Consider the following 12127-nt stretch of genomic DNA (forward strand, 5'->3'; position numbering starts at 1 on the left):
AGCAGAACGCCTGTACGAATGTCAACTCCCCGCGCAGACGGCTGTGATAAATAACACCTGACCTCACACTAGGCGGTGGTTTCTCTGCAGGGCCCGAGACAAGCCTGCATGAGGAAATGTGAAATCAAGGCAGAATGTGGGCCACTATAGGAGGAAGGGTGTAGGGCATAGCACGAGAGGACAGGGGACGTCTGAATGAGCAGCGAGACATGTCAAGAAACATAGTGCAATTGCACTACTGGTGTTTATTTTATGGCAATGCTGTGAAGATATGAGACTTCGCTCGGGGGGTGTTGTGGCAGGCCCTGCTGTTATTCATACCTGTTTCTGACAAGAAAAACAAAGCTCCAACCCGTCCTGCACATACTGTATTTGTCTGCATGAGACATAAAGCAGCAGGTTGGTCTGCCTGGAACTCCCATTGCGCTTGTCTGAATGTAATCTTTGTTGACAGAAAGCAAGTGTGGGTATCAGGTCACTTTCTATGGCTTCCAGTAATGCACCACCACAGTGATCTGAATCCAGCAGAGACAGCGTGCAGATTGTTGATGCTCAGAGTGCAGAGACTGTGCACGGTCGTGAACAAACTGGATTATTGGGTCTGAGCAAAGCTGACAGTAGCAATGTGAGGGTAGCATCAAGCACTGCAACAGTGAACGCAGCTGAATAGTCTCACCCTCCCTCTGCATGTGCATGTAGTTTGTGTATCTGCATGCATAAGAGCATGTGTGTAAGGGGCAGAGAGGGGCAAGTGGGGGAGTCCCAGGTCCCATGGGAGACTCGCTGGCTGAAAGAAGGGAGGAATGAGCAACAGGCAGACACAAGGGCACAGGCAGATGTGTGCAAAGATAAATGAGGGGATAAATCACGGAGTGTCTGGGCCCAGGGCATTTGCATTCCTGAAATGAAACTCCAAGGAGAAACGCTGGTACTAAGCTTCAGCGACTTTAAATAAAATGTATATAGTATGTAAAGTGTTTGTCCATGGAGTATGTGTGTTTGAGGGTGGGAGAAAGAGAGAAGATATTTTTATTCCAAGCAGTTAGACAGTAAATGTATAACATTACTTCATCAAACGGTACTGCCGTGAATAAAAAGGATACCAGCTATTCTGTTTTAAATTCTGTAATGAAGTGAAATGACCAAGTGAAAACAACTCCAGGCGGGTTCAGCTTTTATCACACGTTGCTTTAAGTTGAAATAATTGACTTGGGCAAATTGGAGGTAATTTTAATAACAAGCATTCCTTCAGCTCTGCATGCCAAAATAAATGGTGGAAGGGGTCACCTACGCATGGCTTATTTAAGGCAGGCTGTGTTTGATCTATGGAGGTCCTGGGTTGTCTCATTGTCACAAGGAAGGACTCTCCCCTTTTGGAATCACAACGTTCCACATCTGATTTTCATGTCCACTGAAACAGATAGCTTAGACAAAAGTGTACTTGACAGGTAAATGTGCTTTTATATGAATATCCAAATCCTGATCAGATTTTTCCTGCCATTACCAACTGCTTAAAGGGATCAACGGTGGGTGAAAAGTGTTATGGCATAGACAGTGCGCTCTCCAGGAAACAGAGTTGTAGTGCTGTAAGGACATAATAAAAAATATTGCAGGCGTTGCAACTTATTCAGTGCACACTGAAGAATGCCAGCACGTTTACTGAATCAGTTTGGAAAGTGATTCTTTTTTCCTGTTCCTACATAATCATTCACTCTGGTCATAATGTTACCAGCCCTGGGACTTTCCCATGAACAGAGCAAGCAGAGAAACTGAGAAGACTCATAGTGGGAGGCTCTGGGTGTGTGGGAGGGAGCATGAAGGAGAGACTGTCATCACTAATTCCTTGCCAGGCAGCCCAAGAAGTGTTGACTAACTAATGACCGTGTTTAACAAGTGAAGTGTATCATGCTTGAGGAAACACAGCTGGATATGGGCCCTGAGCATTGAGTGACTCAGAGAAAACAATTCATTGTCTTAAATGCTATCCACCCACCAGCAAGTTTTCTCTGGGCAATGAGGATACGTGATCATGAATGAAGTGAGGAGGGAGTAAAAGTGGCGAAGGGAAACAGCTGGATACAGTGTGGTTGGCGGTTGGGTCACAAAGGCATATCTCTGTGGTGGGAGTGGAGGATAAAAACGGTAGTCCAGGACTCGTAAATAAGGGAACGAAGGATTAGGATGTGAGTGCAAAGAAAAGGAATTAAACTTATCTAAAGGATATTGGTACAAAAGGGATGAGATATGCTTCCTCTGTAAATTATACAGATCTGCTTGTGCAACAATCAACAGCAGCTCATTTAGAAAAAAGATGTCAGGATTGATAATAAGTCAAACTGAGTTCAGAGGTGTTGTGTGGGAACAGTGTGATGAACATAAATTAGTCTGGAGAAATTAAATCATCCCTTTCTACCAGAAAATGCCTCAAACTTACATGGGATTTAAGCATATGTTATCAACTTGTCTGACAATTATTCTAACTCAGATTTGGCATTTGGCAGCAACACTAACATGTGTTGGGATGATGCAGCGGAGCCAAGTTAATGTTTTATATTATAACTACGGCACTCCTGGCCAGACTAAGGCTCATGCTGTTTTGTATTCCTGTCAAGAGTGTGTTCATAACTCATTTCACATGCCAAGATTCTGTTTGCCTATAATGAGCAGAAAAAAGGAATTCCATTTTACAGCAGTGTTTTAGTTGAACGGTGAACTAGTGTTTCCCTAAATGTTCCTTCTAATGAGCATTTTTGCCCATTATCATTTATGACCAGGCTGTAGTTGCCTTTTGACCAAGTGGTCTGAAAGAGAAAAAAAAAGAAAGAAAGAAACTGTCCTTATGACCTCTCCATTCCCCGTACAGTATATGCTGAGTCAGTAAAGCAGATTTTACTTATTTATTTGTGCGGTTATACATACTTCACTGTCTCCTAGACATTACATTTACATATTACTAATTTCCAATGGCAAATATATTTTGTGAGGAATGTTTTATGATCCAAATTATGTTTTTATCAATATAATAAGTTAACTTTTAATGATTGGATCTGCAAAGCTGCACAGTATCTAATATTTGAACATGTCTGCAACACACTGACTGACTTTTTAAGGTTAGAGAAAAATCATTGTCTTATATTTAAAGCAGGTATATTCAATATTTTCATATGTACATGGGATCACATGACTACTTGTGTGTGCAAGGGGCCGTTTGTAGTGATGGGGGCCGCTTTACTCTGCAGTTGCTCCCAGCTCTACATAAAACCATTATACCATATAAACCATTACTTTGGCTATCTAGCCCACAGCTTCACTGTTTTTGGTTTACCCTCACCATTCTCATCGTGTGGTTTTCAGCTGCAGCAGGTGGCTCAACAAAAAAGCTCTAAAAACTGCTAAAGACTGCACACTAGCGTTATATGCCAGACAGACAAAGTTAGCGACTAGCTGGTGAGCTACCAAGTTCACCATAAATTATAAACACATGATATGTCAGCATTGTATTTACAGCTTATTTCAGCCAAGTAAAACAACTAAAATCTAAAATGGAGGCCGGCAAAAATGACCTATGTTCCATTTATCAGCCCTAGTAGGTGACACAGTTCAGATGATGTCAGTATAAGGCGACTTGACAAGTTGATTTTTGCCTTGTTAGAAGGAGGCAGGTTGGGTGGATGGCTGAATGGACAGGTGTCGTGTTTCCAAGCATGAGTCGGGCATTTTTAAAAAACTGTATCGTGGTGTTTACTGTTGCCATGACAACAACAGTTGCGTGACTTTAAAGAAGTACAAACCACATTTAAAGGGATGATTTTAGCCCAAACCATGATATTTCCTTAACCCTTACTAAGTGGTTTTTATGCCTAAACCTAATCAGACCTTAACTACAGTATTAAAACACCATTATTTTTTAATAGTGTATTGTAACAGTTTTGGAAAGCCAGAGTGAATTATTACATAACTATATGTAACTATTGGCTGTTTTTCCTGGCCTGAATTTTAGACCTATACTGTTGTTTTTTTATGAGGATGTGTTGGCTTATACCTGCTTTCTTAAAGTGGCCAAAAATCTGTTATTGCAGCTTTAATATTGAGAAAGTCAAAAGTGACTTGAAGCACAGGATGTGTTTGCTTTTTTAATATTTAGCCAAAATAGTTGTATTTCCCTATTCTTAACCAGAGTGCTTTTGGAGTCTAAAGATAAGCAGACTGTGAACTTGCAATGAGGAGTCTCTGGTGTCAAAGTCCTACATACACCACCATCCACCACAATAACCTCCCTGAGCATGTGGTGCAAGAACACATGTAGCACTTCTTTCACTGGAAAAAAAAAAGAAAACGTTGCCACGGAACATGATGCAAGCAACAATTATGTTTCCCTCAAAACATGTCTGGCAAAACAAATAAATAGCATATAAACATGATTTTTGGGAGACATGGCTGACTAATTAAATGCTTTACAAAAAGTCGCATAAACAAGAAGCGAAAATTCAAATCCAGATAGGAAGTGTTTAATTCAATCCACTACATGCATGCACACACTCACAAACACACACACACCACAGCAACACTGTGAGGAAGCTGTCCTAAGCCACTTAAATCTGTGCTATTTGATAGTGTTTGTGAAACGTTTACTTGTGACCTGCGCTCTCAAACTCCTTAAGCCATCCACATGACTGAGGGAAGTGAAGGGCCTTTTAAGGCCCTAAGTATTGCCAGAGTCCTCCTTATATTACTGATGATATCTGTCCTGAGGAGTTTGCTGACAAGAGCCCAGGGATCAGAAATAGCCATAAAGCAGATGGGAAATTACATCTTATCCAACACATACTGAAATGGCCTGTCTGTTGATAGAAAAGGCTCACTACGGTGTCTTTAAGCAGGGATTTAGCCCTTGACCTATCCTCCTCAAGCCCATGGACACTACTACATCATGACTCAGTTGCCATAGATAGCTGTACACTGCAGTGCAACACACTGTGCTGTAATACTAGTATGTCTGAGGGCTAAACAGGAGTCAGGGAAATCCTTAAGCAAACCATCTGGCACAAGTACAAAATATGTTATCGTATGTAGTTCAGCAAATACATGTATATTATTAAACTACAGTGATGAGGACATGTTTGTACAAATTGTCCTGTATGCGTTCTCTCAGCAGAATTTGATTGAATATTGGAGAGACAGAGTGAGAGCGCGAGACAACATTAATCCCTTAAGCCCTTCAATGATGGCCTCTGACCAGGCCATATGAGATCCACTACCCTCTACTAATCTGCTCCGAACAGTGATGAACCCAGAAAGTGGCTCTTGCATTTAACAAACTGTTGACAGCAGGATTATCCAGTTTGTAGCAATGCAAACGTCAGAAATCCCACCATAAGTGCATGTCTCTTGATGAAAACGTGCAATTCTTTTTTCAACCAAACCTAGGCTAAACTATTACATTTATCCTGTTGAAAATGATTGTTCCAGTAGTGACCCAAGCCACCTCTGAAGCTACTGATTACTTATCCTCTGTAGGATAATTACAGATGTAGAGCAAGATTTGTAGCTTAGAGGACCACTACTGTGTATCAGGCTTTATGGAAACTGTCCTAAACTTTGGAGATGCAAGTGTATTTCAGGTTAAAAAAAGAACGCTTAATTTTCTTAGTAAAAGTTGGCACCAAACAGCCACAAAACCCTTCTTTGCAGTCTTGGCCTTGGTCATTTTTTGTATAGTGCATGTTCTCTGTTCACACTTCCCTCCCAGATGCAAAACATCAGGAAAGAAATTGCCAGTATTTTTTATTTAACATTGATATATCTTTTCCTGTTATTAATATTTAGCTGTTTTAATACTTTAAAACAATTTTCTTTTATGTCTAAGAAAATCTCAGAATGGTGTCCTTCTTACATGAGGACTGAAACATTGTTTTTTTTAGTATTGTAAACACAAAAGACTTAACTTTTATGGTATTAACACAACAGCAGCATTATATATAGATTATAAATTAGATTATGAAAATCTCCCTGTTAGAGTATACTGGAAAATTATATCATCTTAATTGGTATCTCATTTGATGTAATGTTGTGCATGAACCTAAACGGATCATCCATCAAACTCCTTACTGCCAACAAGTTTCCTCTGTAAAGATTTTTCAGATTCAATGTTTAATTTTTGGCTATCAAGAAAATTGGTATAATCATTTTTGTACACTGGTCATAATGAACACACTCTTCTTCAGCTTTTCCAAAGAAAATCACTGAATGAAAATAATTCAAGGATAAGTCAGGGACGTGAAATGTGACGTGACAACTTTAACTATCATTTCTGAGGTCATCCAAATTTCTAGTAGCTTTATTTCCTACTAATGTCTTTCTTAAAACTTAATAAACTTAACTCCAATGTAGACAGAAAACCATTAACCCTCAAACACACACGCTCATGCACAATTAAAGGGGTTGTGTGTTAATTTGTGAATGTGTTAACACCTCAGAACACATAAATCCACCACACAATTCATTATCTGTAATATCTTCACCCTTCATCTAAAAAAAATCCTTGAGTATTTGATTGACACTCTCAGCCATGTTCACAATCTGCTGATTAAGATGCATGAAGAACATAAAGTCAGCCTGTTGAGGTCAAATGAGGTTCCTCTCTTTGAAAAGAGATTGTCAATTAAACAAAGAACCTCTGTATTACCTTCTCAAAAAAGTTGTCTTGTCGCTGTCTAGGCCTTGAACCAACAGATAGCAAGACACCAGATCATGAAAAGTCATTTATTCAAATAATGGTGATATTGAGGGTTTTTTTCAATCTGTCTGATTTCAACTCATGAGTCACTGTCTTGCAGCAAGACCAATGATAATGTACGTCAAACCTAAATAAAACTTTATTGGTACAGTGATTTGTTAAGCCAATCATCTTTTATTATTCTTTCTTCAAGATGACAAGCTCAGCATCTCCTTAGGGGAGGTGTCATCCTATAACAGGGATCTCTAAGATTGGTCACTCCCATTTTTATGTACTTGGACACAGATGATTTCTGTGAATGTCTTCAGCCAATTGTGTTGAGCCCATTCAACCATTGTTAGCAACAGTGAGAACGTAGCAAATTATTGCTTCATCAGAGGACTGCTCAAAATGTGTCTATTCCTGCCCTGTTTTCGTTGCGACAGTTGACTCTTCATGGCAGCGCCTCAGTTTTGAGTGTGATGCTGTCCAGACCAGATACATTGTGCTTGTTGGCAGCAGCGCCTCCTTTCTTCAGCAATGTCTTCAAATGGAGCTTTGCTGTGATGACAACATGGCCAAGTGTGGCTGCAGCTGGTCCAAACCACAACCCGTCATTACATTACACTCCCTGCATCATCTGGAGCTGCTTTTCTGATTCTATGCTTTGTGGTGGCAAAATGTAGCCTCACAAATGAGCTTTCTTTCCCCTCCCTTGGCTCTCGTAGCCAGTGGGAAGAGTGTCTAAGCTTTTTCTTTGGTTTATGGTAGTACCTACGATAAGCTGAGCTAAAACTCACAGCTGAAGGCCCCATTCCCACTCCACTTGGTCCAGGGTGCTGTGAGAGGAGTTGCCGATGACAGCGGCCTGTCACAACATAGTTTGGCAGCCATCAGGGACCAATCTAGGCCCAGTCGGTGAGCAGGAGGCATAATCCTGTTTTTACACAGACTGGCAGCTTAAAGGAAAGTAAGGTCCACCATTTGGATTCGCAGATGATGGAGCTGTCTTCCCAGCTGGCCTCTAATCTAGTGACGGGTGATAGTAGCTATGCTGCAAACTCCCTGTAATATGCAGTCATCCTGCTATACAATGAGTGGACATGTTTGAGGACAGGCTGCTAAATGAAATGTGTCCGCTGCCTTCTCCCTTCTGCCATTGAGTATGCTCTTTAGCAGCATGCAGTCACGCTGTGGGTCAGTTCAGAAAAAGCATGGGCTATGCCAACTATGCCTACAGCCTTTCTAATAGGTGCATTGACTGGCAGTGAAGAGTGTTGAGGTGGCCCTTCCTTTCTGTTGGGATGATGAGCCAGAGTACTGAGAGCAGAGTGGCTGGTCTATCCAAGTACGAAGGAACACTTGCATGCAGACTGCCAACCAAACCCGAAGCTAAATTAACCTAGATAAAGTAGCTCCCAGTTAATCAGTTTTGTTACACATGTCCAAGAGCAAAAAAAACATTGGTATATTGTTCAGTATGTCCAAAAACTTTTATTATTGTTGGATGTAATACATACGGCATCTGCTTGGTGAAGCTAGTTTGACTTTTAGCTCACAAAAGTTGCACAGTGAAATTCATTCATGCATGCATCATCACAGAACTGGTCATAGTGGAGGTTTGGTGATGTAGTGACCAGTTACAGGTTATGCTCTGGCTGGCTTTCTTAATGGAAATGAAACATCAATAGCACACAGTTCCTCAAGGTGTATCAGTGATGTTTTATAGTCCTCCAGTACAGATATGTCTGTATTTTAATCATTACAGTTGTCTACACAGACTTTGTTTCATTTGTGCTTCACGTTTCTAATTTCTTCCGATTTATGTGTAATTACAGTGATTGTTTGTTGAGCTGTAAGCACTGCCAAAAAGTGACCTACACTCAAAACTGTGTCTAAACATATCCTATGTAGTCGCAGATGGAGGACTGAAGCTGCTACTGCTGATCTACTAAGTTGCTTTGTCAACTACGCGTTGGCGTGGAAAAAGATTGGATGGTGAAACACAGTTTATATGACATCTACCTCCATTCCTCTCTCAGCACCGTCAAGCCAGTTTGCAATTAATCAGTGGCACAAACTTATTTCTCAAAGTTTACGAAAGTTACACCAGACAAAAATCATGATGCTAATTTTGCTTTGCTTACTTTGAGAACAAATACACTGACTGCTACAGTTCCATTGAAATTTATTGATTTAGGGGTTTCATTTTGCCATCATAAATGTTAGTGTTACGGGTCTTTAGTACTGTTTCTCTGTATATTTAACAATGTCTTGTTAAATGTCAATGTTTGCTTGTTTAAGTGTGAAAGAGAGGGAGATACAGACAATGTAGGTTTTTGTGGAGTACAGGTGAAAAGAGTGAATAACATCATGTGGTCGCACAATGCACTGGAGGAAAACATATTCCCCAAACAAACAGAAAAAAAACATTTAAAGATCTAAAAGAAAGGAATTTTCTGTGAGTTTTGTCAAAGGAAAACATGAAGCACCCAAACATAAGTGAATTATTTAGACTGGATTTGAAGAGCTTAAATATTATACTATGCTGCACAGACCGGAAGATTTACACAAACACTCTCACTCACACTGTCACACAGACACACAGACACACAGACACACACACACACACACACACACACACACACACACACACACACACACACACACACACACACACACACACACACACACACACACACACACACACACACACACAATCCTCAGTGTTCTCTGGTTGGCTAGGAATCAGACTTTGCTGAAAGAAAATCCCTCCAACTCCCATCCTGATAGAGGCCATTGAAACACAGACCCCACACCAAGACTAATAGCAATGGGAATCAGCTGAAAATATGTGACATAATCACATTAGTGTCTTAAAGAACACAAAGCACATAGTCAACTTCCCTTGATCAAGGCACATCTGGAGGGGCAGGGGACTTGAAACACAGTCCTGCCTTTCCCCTACTGAAATGAAAACAAGCTGTTTCACTATGCTTCCAGGCCAAAGCAGAACAAGAACTTTGACACAGTAATGGATTGCTCCAGCAGCCGCACAGCTTAATGGGAAGATGCCAGAAAAAAGGGGAGAAGGGAAGATCTTGAAAGGTTTCAGAATAACGCCCACTGCTTTCCCAGTGCGTTTGAACTCTGACCTGAAAGACTGAACATTCAAAGCTACTATTTTTTGCTTGTTCTGCTCTGAACATGACTGTACAGCCCTGTGCTGTCGTCCAATCAGCGTTAACTGTGATGCCCAATTATTCCAATGTCCATGTCTATGATCTGTGTTTAACATGAGAATTTTTTTTTAAAAACAGTTAATATTATAAAAGGATTGAAAGTAAAGAAAAATATTTAAAAGTCTTGAAAAACAAAGCAATACATGTGAAATAATGATTTATATATTCATAGAACATAATTCAAGAAGGATCATAATTTTTCAAAGGTAAACTGGATTATACACCAAGTTGCCAAAGAGTTTCCAGCTGAGCACATATAGTGAGGTGACAGTCATTATAACAGCCTAGCGCTTTGGTCCAAGTGTTCTTTTAAAATATGAATGCCAGTTAATATTTTCCAGAGGTCCTTCTACACACTTTTAATGCCCACTTTTTGTCTTCTCCCTATCCAAGGAACAAAGACTGGTTTCTGTTTCTGCTCTCAGCCTGCTGTGAGAGTAAGGGCCTGGCCAGCCCATTAACACCCACCTCAACATGTTCCATTCCAACATTGGGAGCTAATTACAAACACTGGCTAGGCTTAAAAACCTCTTATAGACAGCAAAGAAAGAAAGAAAGAAAGAAAGAAAGAGCGAGAGTGAGGCGTTTGAGGGCGTTGGAGAGAGAGAGAGAAAGAGAGACATTGAGAAAAGCTTGGTGGGGACTGAAGAGGGGGGAGGCCCCAAAGAGGCTAATGAATCCATAGGCAACTCCACGGCTCTGCTACTGCGTAAATAATTGTTCACTATATGCACAGCTACTTAGGCAAAATGGGACTTCAAAATGTTCTGCTTTTGTCGCTCATCAAATTCCTCAAGAGCACAGGCGCTGAAAGGTGTGGCTGTGTTTTATTCTCCTTGTGCCTCTCTTTCTTTTCGCCCTTTCAACATCTATTCCTGTGTAGTGTGAAGCAGGGGGTGAGTGGGCGAGCAGCAATGGCCATAACCCCCAAATAAAGCTGTTCAGCTCTGTATTGTGTGTGTGTGTGTGTGTGTGTGTGTTTGTGTGTGTTAGAGAGAGCAAGAACACGGGTTAAAGTTAAAATTATGTTCCATTTTCAAAAAATACAGATTTCATGATATTGAGAATTTAAGTTAATTAGGACAGTTTGCAGAAAGTCAACTTTGAGAATAAGAAATGTTGCATTTCCAAATCAACAACTCTAAATTTCAGTTAAGAATTTTTTTTAATTTGTTTGAATTTGAAGAAACTCTAAAATGTAATACAATTCAAGATGATTAAATGAGAAGTTTTAATCCTAATTATTTATATTGTTGCATTACAACATGTGGTCTGTCCTCTAATAAATACTGATTATTTCTACAAAAGTATGCATTAATTTAAGAAAAAGTAAGATTTCATATCATCCTAAGCATTAAGACAAAAGAATGGGAACCTTTAGAGGTGATAAATCTTTTGTTAGTAATGATCGACACCTTTGTACCAGAAAATGTACTCTCAGATCTAAAACTTTGAAAAGGAAAGTCAAAATCCCTTGTGATCCTGTGAAGCGACTGCACCTCTTATCTTTGTAGTTATAACTACAAAGCTTTACCCCAATATATCTCGGCAAAAGACACATGACATGCATGAGGCTGACATAGGCTCCGACTTGTGGTTAGCGCAGTAGTTCCCACATGTAACTGTCTCTAATCAAGTCCTGTGTCTCGACGCCTGAGGCACAGAGATCAGACGCATCTTAAAGTGTGCCATCAACCACAAATTACAGCTCTTGATTTGAGGTTAACTGACTGCCACTCCTCCAAGAATAACAGAGACAGTTACAATACCTAGATTGGCAGGAACCTGCGACAGAGCTTAGGAGTAACACTTGGTATCAAATTCGGCGTGGAATCAGCCATTGTTTCAGCGAGTTAGAGATGGAGACAAGGGACACCTTTCCTCAGATATATAACTAATGTTATGTTTATTTAAAACAATCCTTATGGTCACCAGTGTGTCCAGGTCAATCTGACCACTAACCTCTGTGATGGTGTCAGATCACAATCGTAAAGGTTTTGGGGGGTTTTTTTTGGTCAAGAGAGGGGAGAGCTGGGGGTCTTGGCTGAACACAGTAACTTGCTGATAGTCTGTTCAACCTTCACATGCATGTGCAATCCAAATTCCACTTTTTGGAACACTAAAGCCTTACACAGGTTACATCTCCTGCCAAATACCTACTAAAGCGACC

Source organism: Scomber scombrus, chromosome 6 (assembly GCF_963691925.1).
Source record: "Scomber scombrus chromosome 6, fScoSco1.1, whole genome shotgun sequence".
NCBI lineage: Eukaryota > Metazoa > Chordata > Actinopteri > Scombriformes > Scombridae > Scomber > Scomber scombrus.